The sequence below is a fragment of the Vigna umbellata genome, chromosome 1, assembly GCF_029865625.1.
Source record: "Vigna umbellata cultivar VRB3 chromosome 1, Vumbellata_1.0, whole genome shotgun sequence".
Taxonomy (NCBI): domain Eukaryota; kingdom Viridiplantae; phylum Streptophyta; class Magnoliopsida; order Fabales; family Fabaceae; genus Vigna; species Vigna umbellata.
Window position 1 is genome coordinate 33,679,807 of NC_142165.1, and position 23,058 is coordinate 33,702,864.

The following is a 23,058-nucleotide window of genomic DNA, read 5'->3' on the forward strand; positions in this document are numbered from 1 at the left end:
ACAACAAAGGTAGAATCATTGGAACAGGAGACATTGGAGGAGGAAACACACTGACAATAAAGGATGTGTTATATGTTCAATCGATTATGTTAATTTTGTAATCAGTTAAATCTGTTTTGATGTAATTTTGGTATAATACTGTTAAATTCTTAACCGATTACATTAATTTTGTAATCGATTAAATCGCGTTAGACATGAGGAAATTTATGTATTCATGCACACTTTGCATTGACAACTTTTGTGCATTCAATCTTTAATATCTGACATAAGAGAGTTAAGACAAGATTTTGCAAGTGTGTTGTTTCTCCAAGAATCAAGAAACGAAAGTTTGGCAGATTTGAAATATTCTTGAAGGATTACTTTGTACTTTCATTAGCTGATCAATCATCCATACTCTGAAGTGTTTTCTTTCCATATCAGTACTATGTTTACAATCCCTAGATTGTGGTTTCCCTCTTGCGTGTTGCCAGGAAGAGAATGTGTGGTTCTAGTATCTTTGAGAGGTGTCTCAAAGGGGTTCTACAGAAAGAGGATTGTTCTTTCTGTATTGTGTTTGTTCCTATATTAGATTTGGGGTTGGAGAGGAAATTACATTGAGAGAGGGTCTATGTAAGTCTTGTTGTATAACTCAATCTTTATAGTGAAAGGTCTTTCAATCTCAGGTTGATTGAAAGGGACTGGATGTAGGCATTGAGGTTGAACCAATATAAACAACTTTATGTTTGTTTTTCTATCCCTTGACTCTTTTACTGCATTATATTCTTTATTGTCTTATGTGTTCAAGAAAGCGCTAAAGATTTTCCAAAAGTTAATAAAAGAACGTATTTTCAATAAGAACCAATTCACTCGTTCCCCACCCCACCGAAATAAGAGCAAACTATTCTTACACCTTTCTTGAATTGCTAAATGAATCTGAGAAATTAGAAGCTTCACATGAAAAATTAAAAAGTGAATTTCATGATTTGCAAATTAAGTATGAAAAAGCTTTAGATGAAGATGTAATTTTGAGAAATAAAATTTTCAATTTAGAAATAAAAGTTTCTATTGTTGTTGATAATCCTATTAAATGTTTATCTTGTAAGAATAATATGCTTGACATTGATATTCTTGAAAATCTACTTGAAATGGCAACAAGAAATGATAATGATGAAATACCTATACCTTTTATAATGGTTTATAAAACAAAGTGTTCTTAAAAATAAGAATCAATTTAAAAGAATCCGTAAGGTATGGGATGAAAAAGGAATTGCTTTTTATGGAAATTCAAATATTGTCACGTGTTTTTACGGTAAGAAAAAGGGGCACACTTCTAACAAATGTAGAATCAAACATTTTAACATTCCTAATGGGAAATATGCTTGGATTCCTGTTATAAAATAATTTACCTCTAACATTAAAGGACCTAAATGAGATTGTGGAGACCAAAACTCTATTGTTTTGTTTTGCAGGTTAAATTTTCAAAAAGAAAAGAAAGATCTATGGTATCCTCGTAATTGTTAAGAGTTTTGAAATAATTTATGAATGTTAGATATGTCTTAGGATTGAAATTTGGCCCAAATTTGCGGTTTTTGGAAATTAACGCGTAATAATTGATTACCAGGGGTGATAATTGATTATCAAGGTCATTTTCACTATAACATACAATTTTGACTCAGCAATAATCGATTATTAAGAGTGATAATCAATTATCTTAAGTTATAACGTAAAAAAACTAATAATTTAAGAATGTGTTTTAGATTTTAACGGGAATATTACATTTAAGGGGAGCAATTTTAATGAATTAAAAGGACCTAAATTCTTTTTAAATTAACTAATTTAGGGGTAGCATAAAGATTAGATGAGTTTTTGATTATGATCAAAAAAGGGGAGAAATTTTTTATTGACATCTTATGTGATAATCTTGTGATAATTGGTACCTATTTATGGGGGAGATATATGATTTTGGTAGATATCTTATTATTTATCTCTATTCTGGATTAATTACTCTTTTCCCCTCAGTTGTCAATTAAGAACAAAACCTTCAAGAACATGACATATTACAAACCTTCAACAAATTTTTGATCATCATAAAAAAGGGGAAGATTGTTACCAATGTGAAACCATTCTTGCTATGAAGTAATTTTGATGATGATGCAAGTGAAGACTTGAAGACTTGAAAAACCTATACTGTAAATGTTAAAAGCAATTTATGAAGACATCATTTGTATAGGAATTATTTTACAACTGTAAACATTTAGAAGTTTCATAACCTAGTGATTTATTACAGCAATAATTGATTGTCATAGGGGATAATCGATTATCACTGCAAGTTTTTATATTGTCCAAGGTTCGACAATAATCGATTATCACGTTTTTCAAAACCCATAATGGCTTGAAATAATCGATTATCACTTTTGATAATCCATTATCTCTAGCAGTTGGGAGTTACCTTTTCAATTTCTAACCCAGCTCGAACCTTAGGTTATAAATAGTGTTCTCCACAACTCTAAGAAGGTAACTTTTCATTTGAGAGTATTAGAATTGTGTGTCTGAGGGAAACTCTTTGAGTGTAAAAAGGGAGCTTGTGAACTTGGTGCTTGTAGGAGGAAGTGCTTTTTCTTGGTGTGTCTAAGTGGTGGAGTATACCTACAAAACAGAGTCAAGTTGTTCATCCTTTTGTGCATCAAAAGGAGGTGTCTTTCATCTCTTATTTGTTAAGAGAGGTGGTTTCTAATCTCAATCCTCATTTCTATATTGTAATCTGTTACTGATTTATAATGAAAAGGTTAATCATTTATTATAGTGATTAACGACTGAACGTAGAATTTGTTGATTCGAACCAGGATAAAATTTCTTGTGTGATTTTCTTTAACTCTCCATCTTTGTCTTATAAACTGTTTGATAAAAGTTCCAAAAGAATGATAAAAGTTCCAAAAGAAAATCATATTTTTAAAAGAACCAATTCACCCCTCCCCTCTTGGTTACTGTCTGTTATCACGTTCATTAAGCGTTTCGCTATGGGATACCAATCTCAAATGTTGGATGAAACAAAAACAAAAACATTTTAAAAAATGCCAACATTTGGCTTCAGCTATAGTCAAAACTAAAGCATAAAAGTGTATTCAGCTTCAATTCATGTTATTTACCAAAGTCAAATACCTTTTCAGAGGAAAAAAAAATATTTTAAAAAATACATGAGGCCTAAGTTATATGTTAATCGAAATAGAAAAGTGTATTTGATTTCGGTTCACTAATCACTGCAGTCGAATACCTTGTTAGAAAAATTACTTTAAAAAAGAAAATTACAATTTCTGTTATCTCTATAATAGTAATAAAAAATGATTTTGTATCGATTATGCTTGTAGTTGATGCCAACTAACCAAATTTCTTTATTTTTTATTTTTCATTTGTGGTTTAGAACTTTAGTTTTTTTTTACTAAAACAAAATATATCACCTTTTTACTTCCCTTCATAACTAAAACTAAAAATCTTTCCTTTTTTTACCTCATCTTGATATATGTCAGTTATAGAAGCAAAACGTAACATCCCAAAAATACAGTATAAACTATATAATAGAATAATTACATTTAATAATAGTCAAGATCAGTCTTCCACTAAGATAACGAACGTTTATGGCCGAACGGCCTTACATATAAGTTTCAATTAAAATTGTACAGGATAAGTGAAACATGACCGATCGGTTTACAAAAGAAACTACCGAACGGTCAGACAAAAATCAAAAGGGGAGGTAACCGAACGATCACCTCACAATAAAACTAAACTACTATCCGAACGTTCTACTGTTCGGTCTTCACTTCTACTTCTACCGAATTTTCTTCTTCTAGCGCCTCTTCCAGCAGCGCGTCTCCTTCTGCTCATATCCACACGGATGATTATTGCAACTACAAGACGGACGCACAAGACAAACAACACAAGGAAAACACAGGGTAAGCTTATGTAATTTAATTCATGCATCAACATATAAGTTAAACAATCCAACACACAAGAGCATTTCAACGTAGGTATCATACAAAGCCTATCATTAGACTGACCGTCCGGACTGTATGAAATCTGTATAGCTACAGGCGTTCGTGCACCCGGGTGATGTAGTAACTGGGATACACTCAACAGCTGCCACCCGAGGTTAGCCCTATCTGTCCAAAGTACCCCTAAGGACTAGGACCTCTTGTCGTTCCCACACATGACCTACCCTCCTCTACGTGAAGACGAGTACTCACGGAACATCAGGATGAACGGCCAGCTTAGCATGCCCACAGTCATACTTTACCAATTCCAATATTCATACATGAGTCGTTCCTTCCCGGAACGCTCGTCCATAATCCACAACATTTCTAAATCACATTTTCTTCATCTTTCATTAATAAATATCTCAGTGAACTATCTCGAACAAAGATTCCAATAAACTCTAAAATGACGAACGTTCAACCCGAACTGAGAACAAGATCGAACACGTGGAATGAAAATGAGAGATAACGAGTACAGTATTATATTCCAAGGACGAATGGGACGAACGTCAATTTTAACCTTTAGTCAATTAGATGAACTGACTCTTGAGAACTCACTCAGAACATTAAAAGAAAACCGAACCAAGGACGTGGACTCTAGTGTGCAAACAATGAGTAAGGATATTTCTAAGTATTCAAAAACAAGTACTCAGAGTGATTCACATGAAGAAAACCGAACGTTGGGGTTTAATTGAGTTTAGTATCAAGGAATCCAAAATGTCAGTCAAAGACTGAACGCTATAGAGAGCGAACCCTAGAGGGCTTAAACGAACGCTTGTATATAAAAATTTAGCTTACGGAAATGGAACGAGTGCCTGGTATAAGACCAAACATTTTATTAGGACGAACACTTGATATAAAACCAGGTGTTACTAACAGGATATCAAGACAGAACTATGCTTGGTCGAACGCTCAAGCACAATCTTTCGAAGTGAAGACGCTCGTCCTCAACTAGGATTCTTCTCAAATGAAAGAATCCACTACAAATTCAAATTCACTAGAAAACCGAACGGTTAAGGACCGTTCAGTAACGTACGTACTCTTTCTTAGGGAAATTTCATATTAAAATTCATATATATTCAAACTCATTTCTTAACTTATAACTTCATAACTTTCCACATTCATATCATAATTACTTTCATATTTCATAACATCCAAACATAGAGATTTCATATATTTCATGCATCAGAACATGACACAGACATATTTCATTTCCAGTCATCAAATCAACGAACGTTCATACAGCACAGTAAACATCCAGATTAAATTAAATAAGCTTCCCTTACCTCTTAAGATATCCGAACGTTCACAGATACAGACTAGGGTTCTCCTTCTACCAGAAGCCTTAACGTTCTACATCACGTTCTAAGAGCTATAACCAACATAAAAACCAGCGAGATACTCAGAATGATAGGATCAACTCATGCAACCAGGAATCTGGTTTTGCATGTTACAGAAAACACACGAATGGAGGAAAGATGAACTTACCAGTTTAGAATCCTAAGCTGATCGGTTCAAACGATCATCCTCTACGCCGGAAGAGTAGAATGGGTGCCTAAGGGTTGATCGGAGAAGAGGAGAGGTGAGAATTTGTAGAGAGAAGGGAAACGTTTTAGAGAGAAGGAAGAGAAAGTGAAAATTTTAGAGTTTGGGAAAGAGGGTGCATGCAGAAGAGAGTGACGCGGATTTCAGAAAAATCAATTTTTTGTTTCAAACGAACGTCCGCTCTCCTGCTGACACCTGCATTCCACTATCTGATTTTAGGATCCTTGTTTCTTGACACCTGGCGTCCGTTCAGAGGGTTTTGGGTGCGTTTTAAATTATCCTGACAGGAGGGGTTTTGAGTACGTATTTACGAGGTCTGACAAAAACTCAATATTGAAAATAATCGTTACCATATCACTTTTCCTGTACTAGTGTGTTGAAAAAAAAACATTGACAACAAGTACAAATAATAATAAATAAACAATAGATTTTCTTGTGTTGCTTTTTGTCGTAATCGCATGCTTATACATTTGAAAAACTTGTCTTAAAAATTAAAAGAAACAACATTTTCCTACTTTTGATGTTGAAAAATGATTTCTCGTTTTCTATTTTCATTTTGATTTCTTGTCATGATTGTTCGTGATGAACGCGGATCACTCGTACGAGAGACCTAGTCACCACTCTACTTTTCTACCTTTTAACTTTACACATTAATTTCGAGCTGACTTATAGTAAGTAACACACGAAAAACTCAAGATTTTGTCGTTCAATACGAAGAATTTGGATAATTCCATATGTTTTCACGTTAGACATGGTATCACGACTGATTTTTCCAATATAACTAAGTCACAACCTTTTTTTTATAATAATATATTAGGGAAAATAAAGCTGATGTGTCTATTCATCTTTTTATTGTACTATATAGTTACTCTAATTTTATATATTTATTAAAGAAAAATATATCACTATTATAATTTATATTTTATTTGTAATTTATAACTTAAATTAAAACACTATTAGATGAATAATATAAATTGCAGATTTATATAAAAGAGGTACAAGAAAAATGAAACTATATTGTTTTTATTTATTTATTATATCAGTTTCCCCACGTTGCGGAGTTCGGTTTCCAAATTGAAGATACCGCAATGATGTCCTCATAAATGATGTTCTCATAAAGTAATCAATTGAGTTTAAGGATATTGCATTCTGAGTTGTTTTCTTTGTACATTAATGCTTAATGGTTGAAAGGTTGTGTTAGTAACAGTCTTTGATAATTGTCCACTGTGCCTACTTTATTCATCGCTTCATAAAGTTTATGTGTTGTTGGGTTCACTAAGCATGCTAGCTCTCTCATCGAACAAAAGCTGGTGAAAAAATGAAATCCAATCCTCACTCCAATCCTATTTTAATGAATTTTATATTGAAACTAAGAAAAGATTAAAAAAAACTAAGAATGATTAGTCCTGAGATTTCTCTGTTTAAGTTTTGAAAGGTTATTTAGTTTTAATGATTTTTTTCTTAGTTTAATAGTTTTTTTTTCTCCATTTTTGTTAGAATTATTTAATGTCATCTATTAATTGTTTTTTTCATTTCAATATAATTTTTATTTTTATTGAAAATAAAAAATGTGATCATTATGGTTAAATTTGTATTTTAGTTTAATTATTTTAATTATTTTAGTGTCATCTATTAATTATTTTTGTGATCATTTAATGTCATCTATTAATTGTTTTAATTATTTTAGTTTCACATTATCATTTATAGTATAACATTCTATTTTTAACCGATTACCACGAATAAAATGAGAAGTTATAACATTAATAAAGCACAACAAATTTGTCTCAAACTTATAAATATATTGTCAATACAATACAGTTATAAAAAAAATAATCTTAATATTAAATATATCTAAAAACAACTAAGGATAACTACTAGACTACCAAGAAGAAAACTATGTTAAATCATTGTCTTTCACCACAGATGCTTCAACACATACTCCTTACTTGCTCACACCAATAAGATGATCATCGCAAAAGAAACAACATAGATACAAGAAAACATCAAAGAAATAATAAAATAAGCTAATCTGCAAAAGAATTTTCATAAAACAAATATAGAATTATTATCATACATCATTCATTTCTAAAAACAACCATATCACACATGAAGACTCATACTAGACTTAATTATACGGATAAAACATTGATGTGAAATCTCGGGAGGTCTTACACTTGTGGTGGCCTTTACTGCTCTATAGAGTCATTGCCAATGGGTTTCACCTTACCAGACATAAGGTCAATCCGTTCACATCTTTGGCTGCCAAGGTAAAACTCATAGACTAGGACCTCTTGCACTTTTCACCACATACCTCATTCTACTATACGTGAGCTTGAATGGGTATTAGAATGACATGATAACCTTCAACGTCTAGACTTCCACATCAATGTTTACACTAATAAATCGCCACCATAAAATCTCCCCACGAGATGCATGAAATTACCCCAAACACATTTAAAATACTCATCCTCATTTCAATATTGTCAGACCTCGGAAAAACGCACCCAAACCCCTCCTGTCAGTCATTTAAAACGCACCCAAAACCCTCTGCGTGGACGCCAGGTGTCAATCAACGAGGATTCGAAAATCAGATAGTGGAAGGCAGATGTCGGCAGGAGAGCGGACGTCCGTTTGGACGTGGGAAGCAAAAATAGATTTTTTTGAAAACCCGTACCCACTCTCTTCTGCATGCACATTCTTCTTTCCAAACTCTGATCTTCCATATGTCCTTCTTCTCTCTAGAAACTCTTCCTTCTCTCTACTAAAACTCACCTTTTCTCTACTCCGATCACCGTTCAGGCACCATAGGAGCATTCCCGGCGTTCCAAGCTACAATCTGAACCGAACAGTTCCAAGTTCTAAAACTGGTAAGTCTTTTGTCCTTAGTCGTTCGTTCTATAGTACATGCAAACCAAGTCTCGGTTGCATGCTGATACCTTGTCTGATCCATTTTTGGTTTCTGGCTGTTGGTTAGTTTAAGAATTGTGGAACGTAAGGGTAGAAGAGATTTTAGTCAGACAAACCATACTTCTGCCTCTAAGACGATCGTTCACACTAGAGGTAAGGGAAGCTTATTTAATTTAATTTATATGTTGTTGCACTGTATGAACGTCCGTTATTTGACTGAATGAATATTATGCATGATGGTTGATATGTTTGGATTGTATGAATGTTGATATGATTGTTTATGTGGAATATGAGTTATTAGTATGATATGGAGTGTAAGAAGTATGCAAATTGATTATGATATGGATTTTATAAAGTTATGAAATTATGTAATGAGAAATGAGTTGAAGATAAATGAGTACTGAATATGAAATTTTCCTATGATAATGTACGTTCGTCATTGAACGGTCTTTGACCGTTCGGTGTTCCTAGTAAACTGGTTTGACATTGAATTCTTTCATTTGGAAAGAATTCTAGTTGAGGACGAGCGCCTTCTTGTAGTAATGATGTGCTTGAGCGTTTGGTCAAGCGTAGTTGCATCTGAGCTTTCAGTGACAAACATAGATCTGGTATATATATATATATATATATATATATATATATATATATATATATATATATATGTAAGTGTATATGGTAGTTATTCTTAGACACAAGTCCAATAATATCTTATTTATTAATCTTTTAATTGAAGTTTATTAGTGCTCGGTCTCACACCAAGCTCTTGTAATGAGTATCGCTTGGTCTTATACCAAGCGCTCGTACCCGTTCATAGTAAATCAATCTTGATGAAATAGCGTTCGTCCAATTTCAGTAGAATCTCCTATACCGTGTTCGGTCATTGACCGGCATTAGGTTTCTGTAGATGAATTATTCTAAACATGGTTCTTTAACGTCTTGACATGTCTACATTCATTGGTTTCGGCCTAGAGCCCCGTACTTGATTTATTCTTGAGTATTGGTTTGAACTTACGAGAGTCAGTTCATTCAACTGATTCATGTTATAAATAATGTTCGTCATATGGTATATGATTGTACTCGGTCTATTCCTAAATCTATTAGTAACCCTTTTGGTTTTATTCTAATCTGGAACGAGCGACTTCTCGGTCTCGTTCTTAGTGTTCAATCCTCGTTCTGAGTGAGGACTGAACGTTCGGTATTTGAAGTTATTAGAAATTGTGATATAGCTGAAATTAAAATGATGGGTAGTAAATGATGAAGAGTATATGAGACTAATGAAATGATGTGAAATATGAACGAGCGTTCTGGGGAGGAACGACTCATGAGTGAATATTTGAAAGTTGTAAAGTATGACTGTGGTAATGCTAAGCTGTCGATTCATCCTGATGTTCCGTGAGTACTCGTCCTCATGTAGAGGAGGGTAGGTCATGTGTGGGAACGGCAGGAGGTCCTAGTCCTTAGGGGTACTTTGGACATATAGGATTAACCTCGGGTGGCAGTTGATGAGAGTATTCCAGTTACTACATCACCCGGGTGCACGAACGTCGTAGCTACACAGATGTCATACAGTCCGGACGATCATTCTAGTGATAGGCTTTGTATGATGCGTATGTTGAATTTCTATTGTGTGTTGGATTGTTTAAAATATATGTTGATGCATGAATTAAATTATATAAGCTTACCCTGTGTTTTCCTTGTGGTGTCTTGTTGTACGTCCGTCCTTGTCGTTGCAATGATCATCCGTGTGGATGTGAGCAGAAGGAGACGCGCTCCTGGAAGAGGCGCTGGAAGAAGAGAATTTGGTAGAAGTTAAGTTAAGACCGAACAGTAGGACGTTCGGTCAGTAGGGTAGTTTTGTATTGAGGCGGTCTTTCCCCTCTTTCTCATCGTTATAGGTATGACCGTTCGGTATTCTGTTTTGTAAACCGTTCGGTCAGACTCGTACTTATGTATTGTTTTTATATAACAACTCTCTCTCACTCTGTAAGGCCGTTCGGCCATGAGCGTACGTCATGCTAGTGTAAGACTGAACTGAATTATTATTAATTGTAATCATTCTACTATATAGTATATTGATGTATTTTTGGGATGTTACAAATATGTTCACATGCATATATATATATATATATATATATATATATATATATATATATATATATATATATATATATATATTTACCAATGAATATATTAACCATTTGCATAATAACTTCATAAATCAACAATTAGTTTAACCTTCAAAAAATCAAACCTAAATAGTCATCATAATGATCTTAAACATACATAAATTACATTACATTTATCTCAAACAGATAAAGAAGAAGAAATTTTCAAATATACACACTAACACTCAGAGGTGGTGCTTAGCGCCAGACTTCTCGCAACAAGTGGTGCTCAATGCCAGCCATAGTGCTCAAATCCATTCATCTCGCAAAACGTCATGCTCAGTGACATACTTCTGCCTAACATCCTGAAACTAATATGCTTTAGACATGTAGTGCAAGGATGGCGCTCAATGACACCCTGACACCGTTCATCTCCAAACGATCGCAATTTATGGGGCTTAGCAGTCCAAAATTGAAGCTCAATGGACTGGAACTAAAATGCTCCCAAACCTGCTAAATGAATTGGTGCTCAATGCCAGCCTGCCACCAGTCAATGTCGTATAAGAAAATAACATATGAAATTCCTGATTTGAGAAAAATGGAACCTGTTCAAATGGTCATATTGGTATTTCTTTCTTAGTACTTTTGTCAATAACAAATTTTAATGTTAGGGCACATACCAATTGGCTCAATTGATCAGATACTAAGTTCTCCAATCAACACAAAACTCAACTAAGATAATTCAACATGACAAGCATCCAACAGACCAATTTTAGTAGATCAAATTTCATCACACAACTCAATCATGCAATTACACATTTCAAGATATCTATAACTATAGCAATGCAATTAGCTTCCCTTACCTGACCAACATATCACAATATCCTAACCAACGAAACTCCTAACTTTCAGGATGCTTTATCTATAGATAGAAACATCACAAAAACAATCAAGACATACCGCTATGATCACTGAAAAAAAAAACCCATATAGATAAATAAAAGGAGGCATACAAGTGGAATAATGCCCACAAGCAACTTATAATAGAAAAGACCAAGAAAGAAAGATTAAACTCAACTTATAGGAAGGAGAAACAGATTTGTCCAAATTGAAGAGATTGCTACAATAATGAATATTATAGTCTCGATTCTTCAATTAGATGAGCAAGGGAAAAACCCTTAGAGTGAACTCTTGAAAAGTGGTTTCTAGAGAGATTGTATATTTTAAAATAATGAAACTCTTTCATGATAAAACTATTTATATTAAAACCTTTTAATATTAAACTAATCTAGTCTCACTAGTTTTAAACCCTATCACTTCTAAAATGTCATTTTCTAGGTCTTCACATTCTTCCTAATAAGAAAATTTTTTATCCTTGAAAATTCATTCATCAAGTAGAAGGAAAAGTATGTTATCCTCATTTTCTCATAGAACAACCACTTAGACAGGTCTGACATATGAACCCCAATACCTTAACTAATTAAAAGCCTTTCCTCTATTCTAAGTGATATAGTGTTCAATAGTGTATAATTGTCTAACCATGCTCCCAAAGCAACTTCTCAACCTCAAACCTAAAGCTTGAATGATCCTTTACACATGACTAACCAATTTATATATGATATACTGAACTCACATTCCATATGCTCTCCACCACCTCTTGTAGAATTTACCAAAATCTAAAAATATCACTTCACACAACCATATTTCCTCGTTGAAGTACCACTCAACTGACTTGATCACACACGACTCCTAACATACCGACAATAAGTGAACATTTTTTGTCACCCTATCCATCACCATCCTCATGACACCATGCTTCCTTTACTATTATCCCACTTTCAAATAGTAACCTTCAATTATTGCAATGACGAAACCAAATTCTAACACTTTGTCTACACTTATTAAACTGCTAACGAGTAAACATCACTCCATAATATCCTTAGAACCATATCTTTTCTCAACTTGAAATAACTAGTTTGATTAGTACCTAGCAACTTTATGATACATCTCAAACTAAGAATGTTTGATTAACCTTTTCCTAATTATTTTGAGAAACTCACTAGTTCCAGTCAGGTGATTACACGAGTGAAGTCTCCCTCACAACTCCACCTCAAGCCTCAAACCATGAACTTTTCACCAACTCTAACATCTTCATCATCAAAGCAACAACTTAATTTTCTCTTTTGTTTAATCATATACCATAACTTCTCAGTTCAAGGTTCTCACAATAATACAAGACTATAGCTCACTTCATATCTTTCATCTCTTGTCCCATTTCTCTTGTGCAACTCCACACTGCTAGCTCTTGATGATCACTAAACACTTTTAACTAATCCTCATAAAGATGACATCTTTGTTATTTTAAAGGACTCCCTAATGCATCAACCACCAAGTCATGAGTAAGATAATTCTTCTCATGTACCTCCCACTATCGAGAAACATAACTTACCATTATTTTGTTGTTCAACTCTAATCCACATACATTCTTATTCCTTTGTTTACTAAAACGAATGATCCTTTCGTGTCAATAGTGACAAGAAAATGACCTCCCTAGAAAAACCTCCTTCAAAACTTATATAAACTTGATAACCCTTTGGAACTCCCTTTCTCATAATAACATTAGCATTCCTTTTCCTCAACATTGTTTCCACTCCTTAGAACCAATTCTCCCTTAGCCAAAATTCACTTTTGAAGATATCAACATACACTTACTTCTCCTTCAAGATCTACCAACGTTGCAATTTACCACGATGACGCACAAGACTACATCATTGCCTTTCTAATAGCTTCTCCATCTGCTTCTTTTACTCCATGCTCTCAACAGAAACTATCTAAGGAACTATTGACATTGGTTCTACTTCAGACACTAATGCAATAGTAAACCTCGCCACTCCTAGTTCATTGTCCTAGTATCTGCTTCAAAACACATCTAAAAATTCTTCCACCACAACGATCCCTTGCGTCAATTCTTCACTGACGTTTTCCATACAACACTCGCCCACATAACACTTTATCCTTTCTTTTCAACTTGAATCAAACTTGATGCACATCCATGTACTTAGCATGGAACAATATTTCTTTAGTACCACAATCTACAAAAATGAGATCGGAAAGAAACCAATTCATCTACAAGATTATGTCCCAACCAACTAATTTACATGTGCATGTAACGTATATGTTGCCCCAACCAAACCAGAATACTTAACACAACCACCATTTACGTAACATACATGTTGAACATGACCATATGTTCTAACGGCTTTAACATCAAATATTGCAAACACCCTCTCAACTACTCCAGACATTTCCTTTTCTTTTTCCTTTGGTTGTGTTTTGGCATTATTAGTTGCACTTCCTTACAAGAATAATCTTAACGATATTCTTGTCTTTCTGGAACTTGAAACCCTCTACCTCATGTTCAAGGTCAAACTTTTCTCCTATATTGGCTACTTAACTTAAAACATCCATTCTTATCTTAACTTTAATTTCTTTTATTACTGAGAAGATCAAACTACCTCTAACTGATATTGATTTGTGTACAAAACTCTTAGTATGCTTCCTTATCATCAAAACATTATTTTTCCTTCTTACTTAAAAAACACTACTTTACTTTACTGATCTTCAAAGCTCTGCCCCATCTTAGCCTCCAACTAGATATATGCCTTCTTTATACACTTCATGGCTTATACCCTTTATAGCTTTAACCTTAAACCTTCCTCAACTTCCCACCTTCAAGCCTCAAACATTGTCGAGATGTAGAACCAAGTTGATTTCTCAAACCTTGTTACATAAGTGTGCACCGATATTTCTCCTTATTCTAACCTTTGAACTAAATTCTTCTTGCAATGTTCAAATAATGATTTAGAATGGAAATATATTGAAGATATCCATTATGCATATGTTGTTAGGAGTTTGATGCATGTTCAAACTTGTACGAGGCCAAATATTAGCTTTGTAGTTCGTATGCTTGGTAGATACCAGAGTAATTTAAGACTGGATCAGTGGAAAGCTGCAAAGAAAGTTTAAGATACCTACAAGAAACAAACAATCATATTCTTACTATAGGAAAACTTATCACCTTAAGTTGATTGGATATATAGATTCAAAATTTGTTGGCTACATGGATACAAGAAATTCTACATTGTTGCATCCACCATAGAAGCTGAATTTGTGGCATGCTTTTTTGAGGCCATAGTTCAGGCTAATTGATTGTGGAACTTTATTTCGGTCTTGGAGTAGTAAACAATATTGCCAAGACGTTGAAAATTTGGAAACATTTTTTTTATTTATCACATCATTCAAATTTTCACAAACTCCATCCCTAACGAAACTACTGGAAAAAAATACAAAAAAGGATGTCACGAATCACACTATGTACGTGAAGAAAATGTTATTACAACAAGAATATAATTGTCTTTGCATTTGCTTATGTATCAACCTTAAATCGTCTCACTTGAAGCGACATTCGAAAACCTCAAAATCCCATTAATCTCCTCTTTCTTTTGCCCTCAACTCCGTGAATCCAAACATTAGTGTCACTTGCAAATCATTCTCTTATTATCTCTCTCAATAGGAAATCATTGGAAGGAAACATAACCTAAATCTACTTTCTTTCATTCCAAATCCCAAAAAAATTAACATAAATTTTATCTTCAAATCATCAAAAATTATCGGCTCACTTCCTATCAAATCATTATAAAATAAGAAAACATAATCATAACTTGTAATTTGGGATTTTATTATCTTTTGTAAGATTAATTTATCTTGTATGCTTGCATAATAATTGATATAATCAGTTTTGGTCAGGTCCACTAGTTTTAACGTTGAAAATTTAAATTTAAATTTTTTGAATAGTTTAAAACTGTCAATAATAGTTTAACTTCATTTTAATTGAGATGCTCCCTTTGGTCAAAGATAACGAATATATGGCATTAGCATAATCAAAACGTGATTTGAGACATTCATTGTCTTCAAATTAATTGAACATTGTTTGCACCGACAAACTCAAGGCTCCAACCTCTTAAACAACAGAAAATAATCATCTTCCAATTATAACAATCATAAAGATGGATCTTATTATCTATACTGAAAAGTTAAACTTAATTAAAAAATATATTTTTTATGAATTCAGTTAGAATTTAAATTATTTGAATAACAAAATGAACATAGCATAAGGAATCGTGACTAACCTTTTTATCTTTCATCATATGAAACCGCGTTGATAGTCAAAAGTGCTGTGCATGAGGAGACAGGATGCAATGGTGACGCTAGTGCGACCCACCGTTATTCAAAAGTTCAAAACTCACTTTCTTACACAATTTGCAACTTTTCTGTAAGAGTTCTTGCAATTAAAAAATAAAATAAAATAAAATAGATATGTTAAGAAATACAATTTAACAAGGTTTATTCACTTAAAATGGTTAGAAAATACTTTAAGAGATATATATGGAAGACTTATTATATCATTATAAAATATTTGAAATATTAGATAAAATGTTACATTATTATTATTATATATTTGAGATAAATTATTATTTTATTGATATTAATTGATATTACATTACTAGTTTCATTATATAGATTTTAATGTTTAAAATTTTATAAATACATATAGTATTTTTTCAGGAAATACAAATTCACTCATAGTCATTCTTTCTTATTAAAAAATTAATTTTTTTTCTGATTTGAACGTTAGAGAATTTTTTACAAGTGGATCTCCCCTTGTGTTCCAGCCTACAAGAGTACTGATGACAACCTCTTTAAGTTAGGTTGGGCCAAAGCTTAGAAGGACGCAATGAGATGGTTCCTATGATGGATATGGTTGTGAAAATGGGTGGAAAATGAGAGATATGTTGCGCAAATGATGGTGGTGTGGTGACAGGCTCCTGGCTTCGAATGATAGGATGAAGATGGTGTGTAGTTTGAAGGTTCAAGAAGAGGTTAGGCCAACTTCATGAGGTTGGTGACTAGAAGGGCCTCTAGGGTTGTTCTAGTCTTGATCAAGGAAGAATGAGGCTACAATTTGGCAACATAACATTTCTAATTCCAAAGATGAAATACAAGGGTGGAGACACCTCTATTTATAGGCCAAGGTGTCTCCTTCTAACCCTAAAAGCATGATCTCCCACCTTTGTTCTCATTGGCCAAAAATGAGGCCTTCTAACCTCTCTAATGATGGGAGGACATGTGGCCACTCACAAAACACAATCATATCCATTCCTAGAGTGTCGGCCACTACTAAAAGCAAATCCTCTCTAATGGTGGAGGGACATGTGGTCACTACCAAAAAGAAATCTTCTCCACTCTTGGTGTGGCATGTGGCTACCTTTTAAAAAGAAAATCCTCTCCAATGGAAGCATGACACATGAAGCACACTTTCTACTTGATTTGGATATCTAACTTAGGGAAAATCCTATGCTACTTAGGCCTTAATACAAGCCTTAAACAAACCTACACTACATGGCCAAATACAATAGTCAAACCTTACTTGACACCATCTTGAGGAATGACTTTCACTCTCTTGAAAGTGTTTGACCATGGCTAAGGAATTTGCCATCAAGTACGCATCAGGATTCCTCAATAAGAACATTTGGGGCCTACTCTAGGTCCTCGATAAAACTTTGTCTCAGCCTCACTCTTCCATGGTCACCACCTAGTGCCTAGTTCAATTATCACTTCAAATGGAATCTAAATCATAGACAACCCTTCAAAATCAGGTACAAATGTTAATCTAGGAAAACAAATAACAACACAAACACTGTAATGAGGAGCTCACTACCATATGTGCCCAACATTAGGCTAAGCTCTAAACACTGAACCAAAAGTTGATTAACCTTAAGAGTGAGAGGCCTACCCCATATCCTCATCATCAACAAAAGACTCGTCAACCCATAATGCATACTTGGCACTAAATTGAAACTAGGGAATCTCCCTAGAAAAATAGTACAACACAAGGGAAGCCATCGCTACTTCTAGGTGAAGCGCAGTTTGGGAGCACGATGAAAGTCCCAAGAAGCCGTAGTTGATTTGCTCGACAAAAATCACATAAGAATCGCAATAGATTGACCCAATGCAAAGATGAGGAAACTTGTGGTCGATCTCACCACTCGAGGGGACACTGCAGTTCAAGAAAATACCACCCACCCCAAGTGGGAGAATTAGTGAAATCTTAAAGCTTTACAGAACATCTTGACAAACGGATGAATCAGGAGAAGTGTCGAGCTAACTTAGAGATATCTCCTACGTTAGAATTACTAGGATGAGGTTGGTTACCTATGTTCACCTGACATAGAAAACTGCCATCCCTTCACAACGAAGGTAGCCTAGGCTAGCATCCAAAAGGAGATCATTGTCAACGTCTATAAATATGATGGAACAACTGACCTGGCAAAGTTAGTATTCATACTCAGGATAAAAGGATATTTTGCAAGTTGTTCCCTATCACCTTGGATGGACCAGCCTTGGATTGGTACTATACGATACTCTCATACTTGGATGACTCCTTCGACATACTAAGTACCATGTTCAAGGTCCATTTCACAGACCTCAAAATGGTACCCACCACATTAGCTGCCTTGAAATACATAGAGCATGGGAAAACGAGAACCTTATACACTTCATGGAGAGGTTCACCTTTGCAACACCACAATATTGGACCTCACTCCATCTAAGATCACCACTCTTTGATTTATGGTCTTCAACCTAGACCCTTCTTAGATTCTCTTTTTACAAAAAGGACAAATAACATGGATGATCTAAGAGAACGAGTAGCCAAATACATGGCTATTGAAGAAAATAGACTAAAGAGGCTGAAAAAGCCTATCATCCCAACAGGAGGAAAGAGTAGGAATAACGGTGTTGGTAACCAGACTACAACCCAGTACAACTTGTACACTCTTCTAAATTCTAGCAAGGATGTCATATTAAGATAATCATTCAATTTAGAGCTCATCCACCTCCTTGAACCTTGACAACCTTCCCCTAAAGCTGACCCTACAAAAAAGTGTTCCTACCACCAAAGCATAGGACATACCACAGCAGAAAGTTGACATCTAAGGGATCTCATCGAAGAATTGATATGTTTTGTCACTTTAGCCTAGTTAATTCATCAAGGAAATGACAATCAAGGCAGAGGACGTGGTGGCTTTATGATAACAATTGAAAAACTATTATTTTATACTTAAATTTGACCTTAAAGACAAGCTTTATGACTTAGAAACTAGCTTGGAATCATGTTTTTGTTGAAGTTTTGGAAATAAAAGAGTTGGACAGGTTTTATGCTTGATTTCTTTGTTTTTGAAGGTTTTAAGATGAATTGAGTGAAATAACTGAAGGAGCTAGGAGTTGGATTCAGAAAAGGAAGAAAAAGTGCATAAAAGGAAGAAGCCGCAAGTACTACTCAGTGCCATTTACCATTAAGCGGCACTTTGAAGACCCGCAGTCACCGCTGAGGGGCAAAACTGCAGCTGAGGGGCAGAATAGAAGTCACGCACTTACCGCTGAGCGGTATTTACCACTGAGCGGTATTTACCACTGAGTGGCATTCTTAAGGGCTTCGACTTACTTTTCTGTAATATTTAGAAGTTTATATGAGGCTTTAGTCTTCCTAGGGTTAGTATCTTTGGCTGGAACGAAGCAGAAACACATTCTTTCACCCCTTGGAGGAGGATTTTGGATGCTACAGCTCCTTTCTCACCTTTCTAGGGTTTATCTTTCATTTTTTCATTGCATTTCATCTGGTTTCACCATGAATATGGTGATCTAAACTTCTTTTGTTGTTGGGGAATCAATGTAATCCTTTTGAAACTCTCATGTATTGAATTTGTTCTTTAATATATATGCTTTCTTTCATGAATTGTTAGGGTTTTTCTTCTTTGCTTAATGCTTTCATTGTTTAACTCATTCATAGCATGATAATTGATTTTGTCGATATGGACACATGCGGGGAAATCTAGATCTGGAGAATCTCTCCCAATAGTAGTATAAACCTAGACATAGGAATATGACGGTTGGTTGCCTTTAAGCTTCAGTGCTTTATAATGCATGAATAATTGCTAGGGAGACAAGACATTGTAAACTAGTGATTATGAGTAGGCTTTCTTTGCCGACACATCGGGTTTAAGGTAAATTAGAAAGTGCCATTAAATTTAATGAAGAAAGGTTAATTCTTGAATACATGAGAGTGGATAGGATGAAATTGATAAACCCCAACAACATAATCATTCATATATTTCAATTCATGTGTTTTGCTTCTTCTTTTCCATTGATCAATACATGCATTCATATTTACTTTTCAGTAATTTGCATTTAAAAATCTCAAAGAATTGATTTTACAAGTCTTAGATAATCAACAAATCACATAATTGTCTAGGCCGTGAGTCGTTTGGGAGAACGATACTTGGTCTTACCAGTTTTAATACTTGATACGATTCGGTTACACTTGCCAAGTGTTAACAAGTTTTTGGCGTCGTTGTCGGGGACTCGTGGTTTAACTAGTCTATTTGTGTGATTATTGATTAACTTTGACTTGATTTGTATTTTTTATCTTTTTGATTTATCTTTTGATCTTTGTAACTGTAAGTTTATCTTTTTGTTTTTACCTTTTTGTCTTTTTGATTTTATTTGTTTTATCTTTCTATCTTTCTATCTTTCTATCTTCTATCTTTTTATTTATCTTTTCTATCTTTTTGTGCTAACAATTGTTTATAGGAACTTGTCTTCTTGTGTATGTAAGAAGCAATTCGGACGAGAAGCAAGAAAAATTCAAAACCTCTTCTTGAAGGCTTGGACGAGAGTAGACGGAGGATAAGAATCCGTACATCTAGAGAACTATTCCCTCTGCCAGAAACACTTTTACAACCTTCACCACAAAGGTTTAAACAATCAAGCTTAATTTGTTTCCTTTCTCATTGGGAGGCAATGCTAAGTTATGGTTGAATTCTTTTCCAGAAGGTAGTTTTACAGAGTAGGAAGTTGTGGTTGCAAAGTTTTCAAACAAGTACTTCCCACAATCTAAAGTCAACAAAGGGAAGCAAGAGATATCTTCTTTCAGACAAGGCTTGGAGGAGACATTAGGTCAAGCATGGGATCCGTATAAAAGCTTGTTGAGAAAGACTCCCACGCATGGCTTTGATGAAGCAGCAGTAGTCCTACTTTTCCTTGGAGGTCTTGGTTCACAAACCAAGTTGATGTTAGATGCCTCAGCGGGAGGTAATATCAAATGGAAGACTCCAGAGGAAGTAACCGAGTTAATAGAGAATATGGCTAATGATAACGAGTTGCATAGTGAAAGAGGAACTCCAATTCTGCAGAAAGGGGTTCTACAATTGCAATTTAATGATGCCTTGCTCGCTCAAAATAAAATCATAACTCAACAGTTGGAGAATTTAACAAAGACACTTGCACAATTGCCAAAGGAGCTAAAGGGAGTTGCACAGGTTCAACAACTTTGTGAACTATGTGGTGGTGACCATATCAATGGTCAAAATGCGCTTTTCCAGTAGAGGCTTTGGAAGATGAAAATTCCATGTCCAATCAATTTCCATACCGCCAAGGTAATTACAACCAAGGGTGGAAACCTCACCCAAGCATGGGTCAAGGTCAAGGACAAGCTGGACAACTTGGACAATCAGGGCAATTCAATAGGCCACAGTAGCAACCATCATTATGGCAACAAGTGTCTACACTCAATGAAAGATCAACAAAGTTGGAAGAAACTCTTCAATAATTTATGCAGGTGACTATTTCCAACCACAAGAGCACTAAAGCGGCCATTAGAAACTTGGAGATGCAAGTTGGTCAAATAGCTAAGAAGTTGGAAGATATTTCTGAAAAGAGTTTTGGGACTAATATTAAGGTTAACCCTAAGGAAGAGTGTAAAGTTTTAGTGAGTGTTCATGTTAAAAGAGTTGAGTTAAAGAGGAAAGAAGAAAAGGAAGAGAGAAAAGGAGAGGATGAGAGAAAAGAGAAAGAAGAGAAGAGAGAAGAGAAAAAAATTGAAAAAATTCTTCCTTATCCGAAAGAGTGTGAGAGAATAGAGAAAGAGAGACAATATGGGCATTTTAAAGATATCTTCAAGAAAGTGGATGTTGATCTACTTGTGAATGAAGCATGGCAACAATTTTCAGCTCAGGTAAAGCATATGAAGCAAATCTCCACAAGGAAAAGATATATAGATAAGGAGATTAATGAATGTAAAGCTGTTAAGAAGAGATCACTTCCTCCAAAAGTAAAAGATCCAGGAAGTTTTACCATTCCTTGCGTCATAGGAAAGGAGAAGATAAGGAAAGTCCTACTTTATTGAGGGTCAAGTGTCAATTTGATGTCTTTATCTATACTTGAGCGAATTGGGGATCTTGAAGTCAAGCCAATAGAGATGACTTTGCTAATAGCGGATGGATCTTCAAAGAAGCCTTATGGTGTAGTGGAAGACGTTATGGTTTGTGTAGGCAAACTACAATTCTTGGTAGACTTTGTGGTGATGGAGATGGAGGATGAAAGGATTCCTATGATTCTTGGAAGAACATTTATGAAAACGACCAAGGTCGTCATTGATGTAGATGAAGGAATGATAGTGCTTCAAGACCAAGAGGAAAGGGTGGTTGTAGATGTCTTCAAAGAGGAGCAGCAGATGCAAAAGGAAGAGGCTAGTCATAAAGCTACATGTAAAGATGTACCCATGACTAGTTCTAAAGATGCAAAGCCGGACTTCAAAGGTAAAAATTGTTTCTTGTCACAGGTTAGGGAAGAAGAAAAAGATAGCAAAGGAAAGACGGTTCATAATGACTTGATGCAAGCACAACCCAAACTTGGCAAACATGTAAGATTCAAGAACAAGTTGTGGATTGTGAAAGACTATAAAGCGAATAGAGTGATGGAGATTGAAGCTCCATATTCAAGGAGAGTCAAGAAGGTGGACCGGAAGCAGTTGATGAGTTGGTGTGATGACAATAAGATGAACACCAACATGGAAGATGGAACTTGAACTTTACTAGGTCAAGCTAGTGACGTTAAAAGAGCGCTTACTGGGAGGCATCCCAGTGATTTAAAAACATTAATTTCTTTAGTTTTTATTTTTGGTTAATGTAATTTTATAAACTTTGGACATTTTTTTTATGTTGAAACTTTTGGGTATAGCATCTACTGATGGATGCTAGGTGGTTAAGTATCTACTGAAGGATACTAGGTTTGTTACACCTACTGATGGGTTTTGGTAAGAAAGGTTTACACCTACTGATGGGTATTGGTGGATTTTGAGTTAGCCTCGAGACGTTAAACAAGCGTTACCTGGGAGGCACCCTGATAAAAAAAATTTTAATCCCCGACAGCGGCGCCAAAAACTATTAGGCCCTCGACAAGTGTAACCGAATCGTATCAAGTAATAAACCGGGTAAGACCAAGTATCGTTCTCCCATAGGACTCACGGCCTAGACAGTTGTCTAATTTGTTGATTAGCTAAGACTTGTAAAACCGATTGATTAAGATTTAAATGCAAATAC

The 23,058-nt window shown here is 34.8% G+C and overlaps 1 pseudogene; it reads left to right on the forward strand.

The window, feature by feature from the left end:
* Positions 1 to 21,290: 21,290 nt before the first annotated feature.
* Positions 21,291 to 22,544, forward strand: LOC148205217 (uncharacterized; annotated as a pseudogene).
* Positions 22,545 to 23,058: the final 514 nt, after the last annotated feature.